The sequence below is a fragment of the Leptonotus elevatus genome, chromosome 13, assembly GCF_054856555.1.
Source record: "Leptonotus elevatus isolate MCC_2025b chromosome 13, RoL_Lele_1.0, whole genome shotgun sequence".
Lineage (NCBI taxonomy): Eukaryota > Metazoa > Chordata > Actinopteri > Syngnathiformes > Syngnathidae > Leptonotus > Leptonotus elevatus.
The window spans coordinates 8,685,267-8,702,491 of NC_141251.1; the positions used below are offsets into that span (position 1 = coordinate 8,685,267).

The window sequence follows — 17,225 nt, forward strand, 5'->3', positions numbered from 1 at the left end:
CACATGGCTAGTTTATTCCAGTAACTGGCACATTTAAATGTGACTGTATTATGTAATAGTTAGTACTTACATGGGAACTTATACAACAACATGAAATCAAAACTAATGCATTTATTGACCAAAATCTATTTGTATTGAAAATAATTATGTCAAACATAGCACTGTATACTTTATCCCTGTTTCTAGATGAAAACGTTAAGGAAATCCCACTTTAGAATTTTAATATGAAGGAAATTCCTCACATTAAAATACAGGAAGTTAAGTTTATGACCTACATGATAACTGTTTAGTAGAGAGACATTGCAGATAAGGATATCAAAAGAACAGATAACACTGTAAGCCAGAGACAACAGCAAAAGAGGGTGGGATAGTGAATGTTTGTTCTAGTGAATCAGAAATAGGGAGGAGTGGAGGGGTTTGGATTCTATGTGGAGTCTAGCCAATCCTGTGCATGCCACTCTCATCGGAATTAAGCTTTGCAAAGCAGGCCCCAGGGCTCGGTTGCTAAGCAGTGAGATGGGCTTGCCGATTTCCACAGAGACCACAGTGGCAAGATCCTCTCTGATGGCCTGAACCAGACACCCCATAATAATGAGCAGCACCACAGCAACAATAGGGACCACAAATCAAGGGGTGCACGCTGCTCGATTGTTGTAACAAGGGGAATTATGCACGTCTTGCAGGTTAATTCTATTGTGCTTAGATACCCTCATATTGTGATACAGACACCAGCCTCCTAATTTTACCATAGGATGTTTTCTTTTTTTTAGTCTCTTTATATTCAACCAAATACATTTATAGTGATAATCCTTTCTTTAATCTACCTAGCAAGGCAAACCAAGTTTGGTGCTTCTTCATCTTTGCTTGCCTCACTCACCGAGGGGGGGCACATTTTGTCATTTCTAGCCATAGAGACATGTTAGTAAACTTGGTAACTGTGGCAGCAGGGATTCTATTTTTTCCACACAGAGCTCTCGGGTCCGCTCGTAAGGGCATTTTCCTGAGGTCATGTTTTTCTCCCCCCCTTTCTCTTTCAAGGGGGTACGTACGGCTGGTAGAGGAATTGTGAGTGACCTTTTAAATTTTAGACAGTGGAGAAAGCTAAACAAGCCAAAGTCTGTTACTCTGTCAACAAACACTTAAAGGTCTCAGGAGAAAGTGGGAGCCTCCGGGGTCGAGGGAATGCTATTCATGTGGAGTGTAAGCAAGCATGGCCAAGGATGCTTCAACAGGGCATGTAAACAAGGACAAATGCCTATCCATTCTCATAATAATCTGGTAGCAATATGCAGACACCGGCTGGGACACTGTATGGGACTGCATGTTAAAGGTTAAGTGAAACATATGAATAATTATGTCCTGTCTCACTGATTTCTTGTTTGGAGGTCCAGAAACATTTTCAAACGTTATTGTTAGCATTGAAGATGTAGGTGTGTTTGTACATACAATAGCATACTATTTGTGCACGAGATGGGATGAGTGACATTGTTGTGATATATATATATATATATATATATATATATATATATATATATATATGAAATTGATGTTGTAAATAGGCAACTATTTAAAAAAAAAAAAGAATCAGTTGCCAGTTGCAGTGAATTAAATTCCACTTACTGTAATTCAAATTCATCCATTGAATTGAATTTAATTCTGAAATTCGGAATTTGCGCAGCCCTTGTTGATCCATGAGGAGATGCTTTTCATGCCCTTCAATAACTGCATTGTAAGCAGCTGGCTTTTTATTTTACCTATATATACTATTGTGGACATTATCAGCATATTGCAGCGTGATAAAGCATTGAGACCATTGATTGTATTTTTAAAGTTAAAACATTTTGGCCTTCACTACCAGTATTTCAATCAGAAGCTCGATTAGAAGAATTAGTAAAAAGAAATCCACATTTTAGCGCTAGTCGTGGCTTGATGTGTCCAGGCAATTAGCGACTGCCACCAAATGCAACTGTGGCGATTTTTCATGCTTAACTCATTAGAAGGGTCTGAGACAGTGTGCTCACTCATGTCAGGCCAGCGTAATTACTTTAAACAAGCGGGTGTGGGTGGGGGGGGATCAAAGTAGCCACTGTCTTGCATTGTTCACAAGAGCCTCATTGTGGAATTTAATTAGCCGTTCATTTTAATAAAAACTCATTTCGGATGAAATGTGGTGCTAATAGTATCCTGGTCACCTAAATGCACATGCAATTTTATCTTCGATTAACACTGACAGGTGACATGAGGTTTTATTTATTTATTTTTAATTTTTTATAACGATAGCTTTGATGCGACAGATAAACAATATCAATTAAATAGGCATGCACTATGAAATTCCTTCTGCTCCCTCCACCCCCAAACTTGAATTAGTGGGTGAGGGATGAGCAATTAACAATACAAAATATTGCAACTTGGGTGTATTTTTTTCTCTTTTTAATTTGTACTATACTTCCACATGAGTTCTTCCTTTCACTGTAAACATATACTGCATACAGCTCAAATCTGTGTCTTCTGTGACTTCTCAGCTCTTGTTGCTGTATTTTTGTTTGGTTCAAGAGTTCAGGAGGAGCATACGAATACACACACACTCGCACGCACGCACATACACATGCACATACTCACCCACATACAAAAAAAAAAAAAGAGCAATGATGATGACATTACCGAATGAACAATACTGAGCTCTTTTTGAAAAAAAAAAAAGAGTTCAGGAGGAGCAAAACCATGGCACACTTTGATATTAATGGAATTGCTGTCCTCTCTCAGGTCCTCACAGTAACAAAAACCATGGCCACACTGGATCTCCACAGCCAATTATAGGCCTTTATCCGCCCTCGTGCCCCTTTGCAATGTCTTACCTAATTGGTCACTGGTGAGTTGTCCTCTTCGCAGAAATGATGACCACCGGACGGTCCGCCTTCTGTGAGCCTCAGCTGATGCACAAGGAATTCCAAACAAGTGCTTACCTTAACACGTGTGACATCTAAAACTGCAGAAGCGATATAGAAGTCTGGTCTTCACTGCATGTGACTGACACATATAACCTTCACTTTTTCCTGAATTCTGCAACAAAGTAAACAAGAAATGAGTGTTTTTATTGTACTCAATACAGTTGCTTGGTGTGACTAAACATGCTGGGGTCAATTGCCCTGAATCCTCTTTCAGATAGCTTTTGCATCAACAATTCAGGAGTAAAACCTGCAACAAGCCAGTACAAACACTGTCAGCAATCTATTACAACACCCGGGCAAAGTAGTCTTGTAGATACAGTATAGCAATAATGCATATTGACAATGATTCAAATGGGAAATGACAGGTGCTTATCAGAAAATTAGAAAATAAGGATTTATTTTTTCAATGGTTGAAAGTGAAAAAGTAACATTTTGATATTTGTTCACCACATACAAAGTGAAATATTCCAAGCCTTCGTTTCAATATGGATGATTATGGCAGATAGACACATACAAAAATATTTTTAGTTTTACAACATTTGAATGTTGTGACAAGGCTCAACATTTTAGGCTTTTTAAATCAAAACAGATGCAGAGGTTTTTCCTCAGCCTTTAAATGGTCTCAGTCTGGTTTAGTAGGCTTTAGAATCAAGGTTAAGACTGCTGACTTGACGGTTGTGCAGAAAAACATGACTGACACCCTACATAAGGAGAAAAATGAAATTGCAAAAGAAGCTTAAAGCTCACAGTGCTGTATCAAAGTACATGAACAGAGTGTAAAAAGGAACGGGAAAGTGTGGCCGGAAAAGGTGCACAAGTGACAGGGATGGAGGAGTTGTCAAGCAACTCCATAAGGAGTGTACTGACGCTGGTGTGACGCTGTGCATCAACAACCACCACATACCACATCTACATGCATGGGTTACAGCTGTAGAATTCTATGACTCTAGCCACTCCTAACCCAAAACAACGTCAGAAGTGTCTGCGCTGAGCTAAGGAGAAAAAGCACTGGTGTGTCGCCCAGTGGTCACAAGTAGTCTTTTCCAATAGAAGTCTTTTTTGCATTTAATTTGGAAATCAATGTCTTCCGGAGTCTTGGAGAAGCACAAAAGTCAAACTGCTTTAAGTCCAGTGGGAAGTTTCTACAGTCAGTTATGGTTTAAGGAGCTATGTCATTTGCTGATGTGGCTCCAAAGTATTTGATCAAGTCCACAGTCAACGGAGCAGCCGACCAGGAAATATTAGAGCAGTACATGTTTCCCGCTGCTGACAAGCAATTTGGAGACAATGATTTGATTTTCCAGCAGGATTTGGCCCCTGCCCACAAAGCCAAAACTACCAATACCTGCTTTAATAGCCATGGAATAACAGTACTTTATTGGCCGGTAAACTCACCTGACTTGATCTCCATTGAAAATGTATGTTGTATTGTCAAGAGGGGGACGAGGAAAATGAAACCCTGAAATGCAGACTATCTAAAGGTTGATATCAAATCATCTTGGGCTACAATAACACATGGACTGTGCCAAACGGTAATCACCCCCATGCCATGCCACCCTGATGCTGTAATTAATGCAATAGGAGGCTCAACAAACTAATGAGGGCATATGACTTGAATATGTTTTTCAGAAGGCCAACATTTCTGTGTTTGAGATCCTCTTTGTTGCTCACAGGAAATATTCTAATTTTGTGAAACACTGGCTTTAAAAAAGTATATATATATATATATATATATATATATATATATATATATATATATATATATATATATAAATGATATATATATATATATATCATTTTGAAACAAATAAAGACTTGAAATATTTAACGTTGTGCGTGGTGAACTACTGTAACATGCAAGTTAAGAAATAAATAGATTCTTCCTTGATATTATAATCTTCTGACCAGCACCTGCGTCTAAAAGCCACAGTTTAATTTACACTGCATTAAAACAAAAATATTTTCAGAATTTTTATAATCTTGATTAAGCACTATAAGCAAGTCCCAAGAAAGCAGTCATTAGCATATCTGTCTTGTTCTTTGTCACTTTGTAACTCATACATACAAAACAAATGCAGGTAAATCACTTTCAGAGCATCCCCAATACATTATACATTAGTTTAAAAATATATATGTATCACCGGAAAACGTAATCTCCATGCATCAAATTCAACTGAAAATTAGGTGCCGACAAGGTCAGTTACAAGGTAATGGTTGAACAAACATGCCATTTTTGGGGTCTCCTGAATCGTAACTATTTTGGACATTGGACGGTTTTGGTCCGATGCCTGTGATACATAAAATACTTGTATATACTCTAATATATAAGCAGACTGTAAATCATCCCCACTATGCCTGTAAAAATAACCTTAAGGCTTCCTCAGTGTTATCATTTGCTGTTGACAGTAGGTTGCTTTCAGTTTATAAATGTTTAAACAGATGTAATTTAACCTTTGCGTGGACATGCAAATGGACTTTAAACAAAAATTGTACTTTCCTTTCATTGCATGACTTTCAGTCCAACCTGTAAACCTGTAAGAAATACCTGACTGGCTATTAGACAAAAAGAAAACCCTTTTTCAGTGCATCGACAGTATATTGTTTGACCCCCATAGACCTTGCATCTCTGCCCTCACCACTGCATATGGGTCAGCACATATTCACCTTCATTCATTTCCAACAAGTTTCTCCGTTAAGCAGAAAGTGTGAATGTTTGAATAGATAAAGGCATACACACTTCAACAGTAAATACAAAGAGGGGAGGTTCACAGTGTCACAGTAAAGTAGCTTTGGTCAATTTTGCGGTGTGAAAGAAAAGTACATAAACATACATGGCCTTGTATGACAGCAGACCAGAAAAAAGATTGACTCCTTAACTGTTAACTGTTGACCTTAACATTAAACATGGAATAAATAAATCAAATAAATATATCACTGCTACTATGATGGAAAAAATGTTAACGTGCATATTCAACATATGGAAAACCCCCAAACAGTGAAATTGTTTTATTGACGTTATGACATACTGCTTTGCCATACAAACGCACAAAAATCAACATCAGTCATTATGCCATTGCTGAAAAACGGACTGACTGATGAGGCTGTGGTCAAGTGACAAATGTATCTGCAAAAGACTACCAGCACTTGTTTGTGTAAAAGAAGCGGAGACCAAAGAAGACCTGGCGATCAACCGTCAAAGGAGATAACATGTCGCGGTTTCACGTGAATGTGGACCCAAGTGCAGGGAAGGAAGACAGAAGTGTAATTGAATAAAAGAAAAGAAAAGGGGCAAGCAAGGTACTTGGTAAATTGACAAAACAAACAGCAGGAAACGACAATGGTTCGACACAGACAAAGGGGAGACAAGACTAAATACACACACACACACACACACACACTAATTGACACAATGAGACATACCTGGGCAGGACACAAGTGGCGGAGGGTGCTGATGGGTTGACACATGAGGAAGGGCAGGCAAACACAGGTGGACATGACAATGCTTGCCGAGACTAGGGAAGCACACAAGGACAATATGACAAAAACACAGATCACAAACGAAACTTAAAGACTCAAACCCAAGCCAAATCAAACAACAACAACAAGATGAGAGAGAAAGAAAAAAAACATCACAAGCAACAACAACAACAAAAAGATAAAGTCCAATTCTGCCTGAAAGGGAGTGGGAAGAAGAAAACTTATTTAATGCCAACCCCATCTCCCATTCAAAATTTCAACCTACTTAAAACTCAATAATAAGCAAGTAACCAGAGAGCAATGAATATGAAATAACCAAGAAAAATAAATAATTGAGAATACAGATGATTTAGCATGGTGGCATTACCATAAGAAACAATAAGAAACATAAAGTATTACAAATGCTTTTGGACTGTTGATGTTGTAAACAAAGATTATTCCATATTTTAACACCACATACAGACACACCAAAACCTTTTCGAGTAGTCCTGATTTAGCGTGACGTCTCCATATCCTCTCAGAGTGTGACCACACACTCTAATTGCAAAAAAAAAACGTTTGTACATTGTCCGGCAATGTTTTGTTAAAGGCTTTGTATAAAATATAGATGTATAGTATTTCACAAGATTGTGAAATGTTAACAATTTAAGATTGAATGAACAAATTATGCGTGTATTCTAGAAAAACAACCTTATGGATGATGCGCAAAGCGTATTCAAATATGTGTTTCCTCAAACTTCAATACAATATGTGAGGTGTGGAAGAACCAAGGTGCAGTATAAAGTACGAAGTGCATACTCATCAAGATACCGCTTTACTTTATTTAAAATTGCTAGGGTTTCAGATATTTTTGATGTTACATGTCTGACGTGGTGTTTCCAAGACAATTTACGATCAATTATTACTCCCAAGAATTTATTTTTGATCACACTTTCAATTGGCGCACCATCAATATTTATGTGTAATCCAGGATCCATTTTTATATTACCAAACAGCATCGCTTTAGTTTTGCTTATATTTAAGGATAATTAATTGATGCCCATCCATTTTTTTCAATATGCGTAGTTCGTGGTTTATAGCAGCTATAAGCTCATTATAATTATCACTACTATATCGCTGCGATAACGTATGTTAATTTCTTTCTGTAACATTTATATCTCTGTTCTGCTTCTTTTGTTTTTGCCTTGAGAAACTGTATGTAAAGGTTGTTTTTCTTTTTGCAAGCATTCGCCATTCCTTTTGTGAGCCATGGCCTTCTTTTATGTTTCCTCTTTGTACAGGTTTTATTTAGAGGACAGTGTTTATTATCCAGCAAGGTAAATATGTCAACAAATTCACTGAAAGCACCGTCAACATGTAATTCTTTATAAACGAGATCTCAATTTTGATGCGCTAAACTATTGTTCAATGATCAGATTGTTTCCTCGCTTATTGATCGCTTTACTATAAATTCCATGGACTCTTTTACTTTCTTGAATTTACAGTCCCTATACAAGGCCCTATACAAGGCAAAAACAGGTAAGTGATCAGTAATGTAAACAGGCCACTGGTGACACACGTCTCCATAATATTTGTAAAGATATTGTCAATAATAGTGGCACTGTGTGACGTTATTCTGCTTGGTTTTGTTATTGTTGGATAAAGAACTAAACAGTACATTGTGTTAGTGAAATCATCAATAGATTTGAGTTTGATTGGATTTAACAAATCTGTGTTAATGTCCCCACAGATGAATAATGTTTTATGATTGACAGAAAAAAACAATTTGTCAGTCCATTCATTAAAAGTTGCGATGTTTGAACCAGGTCTCTGATGCACACAACTTATAATTGTATAACATTTTTCATATTTTCCTTTGTGATCTCAACTGTTATACAGTCCATAACTCCATCTATTGCAAGGGTCATGTGTCTTACAATATTAAATTTAATGGATTTATGAACATAGATGGCAACCCCTCACCCTGCTTTATTTTGTCGGTTCATATATTTTATTTCTTATCCATCAAGATAAGTATACCTTTAACATGGTTGAACCAAGTTTCTGTGATGGCAATGACACTAAAAGGGCAGGAAAATCCATGTATGAACTCCTTAATAGATTCAAAATTTGCATACGATTCTTCTGCTATCGAAGAGTATTATTAACAATTTCTCATATAAATTCACATTAGTTTTAAACCGTTCATCAGTGAAGTAATTGCGGCAACTAACAATAGAAGTGAGTATGTTATTTTCAGGGTCTATTTATGTATCTAGTTCGGTTGTACTAAGCTCATGATATTCACATATTTCCAGCTCAAATCCCTTATGTTGGATAATTAATTTTAACATGCCCATATCGATTCTTGATTTAGCATTAGATATCGTTGTGTCTTGCATAGTGGTGGTCAAAAGAATTCCAAAGTAACTTGTACCATACGTGTCAGTTGTACTTGTCCAGATCTTCAACTTTTGATTCTTCAGGCGTTCCATTTAGCTTAATTAAAATCTTACAGTTGGTAACCCATGTGTGCTGGATCTTGCCTTGCTTTTTGAGTTGTCTTGGCCTCCTTGCAATATCCGCGTTCCTTTCGTGTTAAGTGTTCGTTGATGAAGACGTCTGTACCTTTTTAGCTTGTGTCCTTGTCTCAAGAGTGCCACTTTGTTCTTCCGATTAATGAACGTCACGATGACAGCCGGTGGCCTCTTGCAATGGGTGGCACGCCTCAATATGAGCCAAGTCGATCTCAATCCCCTTGTCTTGGAGGAAGGATGTCACCTGTAGCTACACCGAACGCTTCTCCTCAACTCTGGTCTCCCCGTTGTCCGCGGCAACCGCATGCGCATTGGAGCGTGGCCTGATTTTGATGCCGGTGATAACCACATTATTCATGCGGTTATGCTGCTCCAGCTCGTCAACGCACCGTTCAAGATCTGAGATGCGGCGGTCTTTCTCTGCGTTTTGGAGGCGTAGTTGTTTAACTTCCTCTAGTAAGTCCAGTAGTTGTTCCTGCTGCACTCTGACAGCAGTAACATTCCCCGCGAGTGAGTCGAAGGAGTTCTTTATCTCCTCGAACTCCTCCGGTGACGGTGTTGGGGCTCTCTTCGGTGGCATACTGATCGTTTTTTTTTAGCCGGTGCACCGCTCCTTTGCTGAGTGTGCTAGCGTACTTGCTCTGGCACGCTAACTTGTGTCACATCAAGACACACAACGAGGACAGTTCACCGTATCTTCTTTAAAGCGGTAAAGGCAGCCAAGTACTGTCTCTGTCTAAAACTAGCTTACAAAGCCAGTAATCATAGACCATTAGTTCCGGTTTTGCACGAAAAAAACGCCAGACGCAGCACGAGGCAGAAACACACGTGTCATGACATAGCAGAGAATCGGGTTGAAATTGGACACTGTACAGGGCAGAAACAAGTCCTGAATCCTGAGTATGTGTTAAAGCGCAAAGGGCCTGAACTACTTAAAGCTCCATAAACAGGTAAAGACAATCATGCAGTTTTTTTTCTCATTATTGCCTTTTCCAAACAAGGACATCAAACGCCAAATTATCTATATATGTCTGATAAGATTGCCCTATAAGACTATTCTTCTGTCTGAGGTGTGTTAAGAGTGGATTTATCCTTATAACAGGGTCCGCAACGGGGTGGACAAACTTAAATGTTAGCAGTGTTCAATATTTACAACCAAAAATCTTTCCATGTGTGGGCAAAGCCAAATAAATTATTCAGCTGTCGACTGTGACGTGAACAGAATGTAACCAATCAAGCAAGTGGTCTGATTCTGACTGATAAACAATAATAATAATATTTATTATTATTTTTGTATAAAAGTGTGTCCCTTAGGCAGCAGGAAGCTATTTTCAAAGCAAGTATTTTCTTGCCAACTTTGCCATCTTATAACGCTTCCAGCTGTGGTCCTCTGCAGAAGCACTCAAGTAACATCAGCACATCAATGGTGGGACAAACTCTTAATGTTTGTGTTCTCTCTCTTGAGATAATCGGAGCAGACAACACTCTGGCTCTGTCGCAAACATAGTATTTATTAATTTATTTTTTTACTTAAAAGATTTGAAAAATCTTTGTGTGCACCACACAGCCTTAGGTTTGCATGTGCAAATTGATTGCTCATGTGAACAGATGTGAAAGCTGATCTACTAACTGGGCTCACCTAGGACAAATATTGATACATAAAATTGATGTCATAAAATTGTTTGTTTTGCCACTTCAGTATGTACAACTATTGCAATATATTCTGTATGGGGTATATGCCACGGAAGAGGCGGGACTTCCGACTTCCTGGTTTTCACACATCAGCTTTGTTTCCGTTTCCTGTTTGCGATATGTAGGCAGCTTCCCAGTTTGTGCGCTTCTGCCTTTGTGCCCCTCGGTTGCGCTTTCCAGTCGACGGTTGCGAGTGTGTAGTGTTTCTGCCTTAGTTGTCCAAAGCATTTCAGAGAATTGAGACGCCCAGCATGCTCCCGCCAATGGGCGGGAGGGCGTTTGTGCGCGGTTGGGGGAGCAGGGGTGGGGGTTCGAGTGTTGATAAGCAGCCATCTGTGGCTGCAAACTTTGCAAAATTTGGGAATTTCTGAATGAAATAAGGACTGACTTGAAGCCAGTCACAAGAAGAAGTCATGCCATGTCACCTATTTTTTGACAAAACTCTTTTTAACTATGCATTCCCATAAGTCTCGGTCTTTTCAATACACTGTGGCAAGTGGTGCTGGCCTCTTATTGAGCAGCTTTTCCTAATTGCCAGACACGGAAAAAAATAAATAAAATAAAATAAAAGTACTCTGCCAAATGTTTTGCCTTGCTAAAAACTATCAGAGCTACGATCAGATCACAATCTATTACTTAGAGTGAGTGAGTGCGAGTTAGCACCGGCTATTTGAGATCCTAGTAAAATATTGAAATCAGAGTAGATTGCGCACAATTCGCCTACCAACAGTGTGCAAAATCCATAGCATAAACATGCAATTTTGGGAACTTCAAAATCAGGTCCAATGTCTTGATACGTGGCTCTTAGTACATACTGTACATACACATTTACTTAATATTTATTTAACAAAACGGGGATCATATAGCTCTAAACTTGACATGATAGAGAAAGACTGATATCAATTTTGGATTCCGCACCCAAAAATTATTTAAAAACAGCTGTCCTGACTCAACAAAAAAATTGGAACCAAACAAGCTAGAATGGATTGTGTATGTTTTAAATTTGACTTACCAATACAAAAGACACTTCGTTAAAGTGTGATCAAGATGAATGTGCATTAACCCAAATTGTCACTTACGTCTTTCTAAGAATTAACGTCACAAAGAAAAAAGAAAAAGGCAAATCAGCAAGGAAGGGACTGTGCATGGAAGCTGAGGAGGAGTGAAAAGTTAATTAAAAAGATAAGTGACCAACAGTGGCGGCCTGTCAGGGTTCAGACTCATTTCTGCAGTTAACCCGCTTTGTGTTGCTTGGCAGTGCACAGTGACATGCTCAGTGAAGGTTTTGTGTGACCTCTCTTGTGATTGAGACACCCAATGTTTGCAGGTGAGCAGACTCACAGACTGCAGAAGGTGGCACCAGAACAAATTTAGAGCAGAACGTACACACGTGCCAACACATGCTCTTCCTCTCTTTCGTCTTTCACACCATCTCCACATGTATCTCCCTCCACCCGCTGTTTCTTCCTCTTTCTCTTCCGAGGCACTTGTGACAGATCCAGGCAGTGGGTGGTGGCGCTGGCACATTGTTTCCTCCTCTCTCTCGCCTCTTTCTTCCGTAGCAAAAACACACAGACGCACACAGATCCTCACCCACACACGGGGTTATAATTAATACTTTTCTTGTATCCATATTTCAGACTGTTTGCTTTGAATAAAAACAGAGAACCGGGGCTGGGGAGGGCTGAGAGAGAGAACGAGGGATGCAAAAAAAAAAAGAGATCTCTAAGATTAATTAACGGTGAAAGAGGGGGAGAAAAGGGATGAGTCCCAAGAAAGCAGCAAGCTCTGCACAATGCAGCACACTTCATTTTAATAAGTGAGCCATGTGTTTCTCTTTTCTATGTGTGTGTGTGTGTGCGTGTGTCACCAAGACACCACTCTACCTGAAATGAAGGATAACTAGCCCACTGGATTAGGGAACGCACCATCTATCCTCAGTGCCCCTGCTCCCCTTCCCTACTCCTCCCCCCTTCTGCCCATTATTTGTATTCAAGGTTTTTTGAAATGACATTGCAATCCGACGATGCACCAGCCCATTAGAATGTCTAGCAGGACAAATACCCTGGCGTTTTTCTGTGTCGAAATAACACAATTTTTCCATGTCAGAATGTGCATATGTATGTGTGTATTTGTGGGTGTGCAATGTGGTATTATTACTGTGGTCTGGGGTGGAGGCAAGGCCCTCCGAATGCTGTCATTAATCCTGGAGGAGGGCCGTCGCACACTCTGATTATTAGAGAAATAAATTTGCATGCTGCATATGAGCCAGGTGAAAAGCACTGAAGGCGCAAATTATATTTCCCTGACAAGCTGAGAGGCAGAATGGAGGCTGCCACCATATGCCAACACACACTTGTATGCATTGACATTCCAGCAGTTACACATAGTAGCTTAGGAAGTCTTTGCATATGCATAGCAGCACGACACACTCATTGAAATATGTACAGATTATGGAGAAGAATACACCTGAATGCGGTTCCTATTCGCAACGGAATTGCTCACACAAATGCATAAACAAACATTGATGAATGATTGTGTAGAACAGACAGCATTGTAGAAAAGACCACAAAGAGATCATGTGCATCCATGCCAGTAGGCAGTTTTTTAAACATTTTATTAAAAAATAAAATAAAAAAACATGCTTTCATTTGTGATTTTATCATGAGGGGTCCTTTGCTCTGGGCTGTCCTCTAACACAGCCTGTAATGATCCATGCCGGACAACTTAATGGAGTGGACAGTAGTGTCAACTTCATTACACTGACAAAATGACACATTTCTTATACTTTGAGCATGTTCTTGACTTCTGCTCTCACAATATTTTGCCTTCACTTACTTTGGGAGTGCGTCTAAGTATCTAGTCAAAATTGAATGTCTTTTTAGATGGGAAACAAGTGAGAAAGCAATAAATGAGATGTATGATGCACATCTGTCAATGATATTTATACTCTAAAAACAGTTGGGTCAAAAATAACCCAACTATGGGTCAAAAATGGACTGATCCTCTACTTGGATCAATTTGACCCAACTGTGATTGAAGAAATGAGTCTTTAAGTGTAAAGCAACTCACAAATATTGGTCAGATTCTTTACTTGGATCAAAAAAATTAGGTCATTTTGTATAAAAAACACCCAGAAAGTTGGGTCAAATTGAGCCATAAAGTGGATCAGTCAATTTTTTAAAATGCATAATTGGGTTACTTTTGACCCAACTGTTTTTAGAGTTTTACAATAAAAAACTGGATGAACCAAAATTCTCTTCAGCTAAACCAAAACAACAACAAAAACAAAACAGAGGTAATTGCTTGTGGCAATAAAGAAAAGAGAGCTGCTGTCAATAAACAATTGGGGTCGCATCCAAAATATTGGGGTCCTGACTTTCAGCAGTCATATCAAATCATTCACTCAAGCAACCTTTCACCATCTGAAAAACATAACCAGACTGAAGGGTTGCATGCTTCCAAGCAAACTACGAGAAGCTTACCAATGCTTTTAACTCCAGTAGACTTAATTATTGTAACGGTCTTCTAACTGGACTCCCTCAAAAGAGCATCAAACAGCTGCAGCTCTGATTCTAACCCGAACCTAGAGCTTTGAACATAATATTACGAAAGGCTTTACAGTGTCTCCCAGTCATCTTTAGAATAGATTTTTTAATTTTGCTACTGTCAATAAATCACTCAATGGCCTGGGTCCTGGATAAATTAAAGAAAAGCTAATTAAATATAAACCTAATAGGGTTCTGAGGTCTGCAGATTCGGATAAATTAGTGGAGCACAGAAAGTAAACATGGTGAAGCCGATTTTAGGCGTTGCGCTGCACGCAAATGCAAAAAGCTGCTAAGTCAACTCAATGCATTAAAATCCAGGTTTAAAGCTATGCCCCCATACATTTGATTAAGGTCTTTTCAGATTTTAAAAATCTATTTAACTAAATGTATTAATCTTTTTTATGAGATACTTCTGCTCTCTTTGCTTCGCAAAGGTTGTCAGCTGTGCTTTTGGTTGTTGTGTAAGGCACAATGAGTTGACTTGTGTATGAAATGTGCTACAGACTCATATAAAAATAAAGTTCCCTTGCTTGCCTTATTGCTCTCTCCTCACTTCCTCCCGGTGTCATATTTCTTCCTTATTTGTCTCAATTTAGGGGGCTTGGCACTTCTTTGATTTGATTTTTAAAAATGAGAGAAGAAACAGCAGCTAAAGTGAATGTAAAGCAGGCCATACCCATTGCAAGATTTGCTGCGATGACTTTTCTACCCAGAATGAAAAAGCAGTCGTGAAGTAATACACACATCTCACAGCACGGCCAACGAATTGGTGTTTGACTCTTATTTTGACTTAATTGTAAAATTTACAAAAACATGCCTTGCAATTGACTCATAGCCAGTCCAGGATGAACCCCACCCAAGGTGGGCTTGGAGAACAAGTAACATGAATATTTAGAATAGAATGATGTTGAAGTGGTTAACTCGCCTGGCTCCCGTACAGGCCATGTAGATTTATTTCCTACTTTGTGATGTGTTGAATGAGCGTGTGAACGGGTGTTCATCTCTACATGCTCTTGGATTCACCCGTGATCAGTGCAAGGTGGATTTATTTTCTTTTTTTATGAATGCTCATTCAGGTACAGCTCCCTGCAACTGAATGGATGGCGATGCAAAATAAACATCACAATTTATTAGAAGTTGGAGGGTGGACAAAGATGACATTTTGTCACTTTGAGTGTAAGTTCTTCATCTTTTCACTCACATTTTTCTTTCCTGGAATACCCTTATTGTGGCTGTTCCTTTTGGAAAAAAACACTGGAAAAAAGAAACAAGTGAAAGAAAGTTCAATGTACTAATGCCTGATGAATGACATCATGATCATGAGTTGAAGTCAGATGTTTAGGACAATTTTTTTTCATGAAAATTTGAGATGAATTCACAATTCATCTTAGAGGCTATTATTTGAAGAAGCACTAATGACTTAGTGCTAGTGTTTACTCCAGTTCAGATTAGAACACATGGTTATTTGTCCACTGTAAATCATCTTTCATCTTTTAGCCTGTGACTATAGGCAGAGGGGAAACAGCAGGATGGGCAATTCTCTTCTAAAGCCTCTAGTTAGGCATGCATATATTCCTATTATAGTCAACGGTCCCGGAAGAAGACAACAGAGAGCAAACAGAATGACCTTGAAATATTTATCCACAGCCTCGCTTCAGAGAATTAAGTTTGGTGTCAGGGGCAACTTGCAGCTATCCAACTCTCCTTTCAGTGGAAGCATGCACAGCCACACACAAACACACACATTGATTTTTTTTTTTATGTAGACTGGGGCAAGCTTATGTACCATCTTGCACTGTTTAATATTTAAGGAGGTCAGGAAGCCATAATAACTTTGATTGGGACAATAAAGGCTTGATGAACAGGATCTTATGAATGTGTGCATGTGTGGTTGTGAGTGTGTCTATGTGCCACAGACAGTGCAAGGGGTACAAGCCAAAACCCTGAAGTGAATGCCAGGAGCTGCCCGGCCTAGAAAGTGTTTGTGAGTGCGCAAAGGGAGGGTGAAGAAGGATAAGAGTGACCCAGACAAAACAAATGTGGGTCAGAACTGAAGATAAATCTGGGGTAAATGTCATAAATGATCAAAATTTATATCATGATGGTTACAAAGTAAATATATTCTATTATTGCATAACAAATGAGCTCAAACGCAAAATCCGTCAGGCACAATTTACACAAAAATAGAGCCATGCCCCAATAGCAGACAGCCTGTCATGGTATCCTTCGATGGGGGCATATTCAAAAGCTGTAAAAAATGCTATGTAAAACTCATTGAAACCACTAAGTGCCATACACATTTTGCTGCAGCTACTGCACCGTTATCTCCATTTAACCCAATCATGAGCCCATAAGTATTTATGTTACTACATAATTAATAAAGCAATGTAAATATGACGTATGGGATACAACGTATTGTTTCTGCTTATTCGGCAAATTAAATTCCCTCATAATTTGGTAATAAATGATATGCAACAACCACTTGGCAGCCAAAAGAGCTGGCTCTTTTTAGGGAAGCGTGCCTCAAGAGGCAGTTCTCAAACAGCAGCCAAAATTCCCATCACAGTGTTAGTGATCAGGTCCGCAGATTCTTCAAGGAAGCCTTCGTCGATGTTGGTATGGGTCGACAGAAACTTGAGGAGACACCAAGAAGATAACTGCAAGAGCTGATGAAATACTGTAAGACAAGATATGTGCAAACTATGTGACTTTTTCTCTTCATTTGAAAAGTTTGCAATGAAGGGTGATTTATGTTAAATTGAGACTGTAGTTGAAGAACACTCACCTGCTATTATTTTTACTTTGGTTTAACTAGAATGTTTTTGCACTAAATTTTTTGTTAAAGTTGTCTGGTTTGTGAATAAATGACATCAAAGACCTCTGTGAAAGACTTTATCAATAAAAGTTAGATTTCCCCCCCAAAATAAGCCTCTTCATATTTAATTACATATTACATTAGAAATGCCTTAAATAAAAAATATTATCTTTAACTTGGAACCATAATACTAACTCATTGTGTTCATAAAAAAAATGAGCATATC

At 38.7% G+C, this 17,225-nt stretch overlaps 1 pseudogene; it reads right to left on the bottom strand.

The window, feature by feature from the left end:
* Positions 1–7,556: 7,556 nt before the first annotated feature.
* On the bottom strand, positions 7,557–9,521 carry LOC147163717 (uncharacterized; annotated as a pseudogene).
* Positions 9,522–17,225: the final 7,704 nt, after the last annotated feature.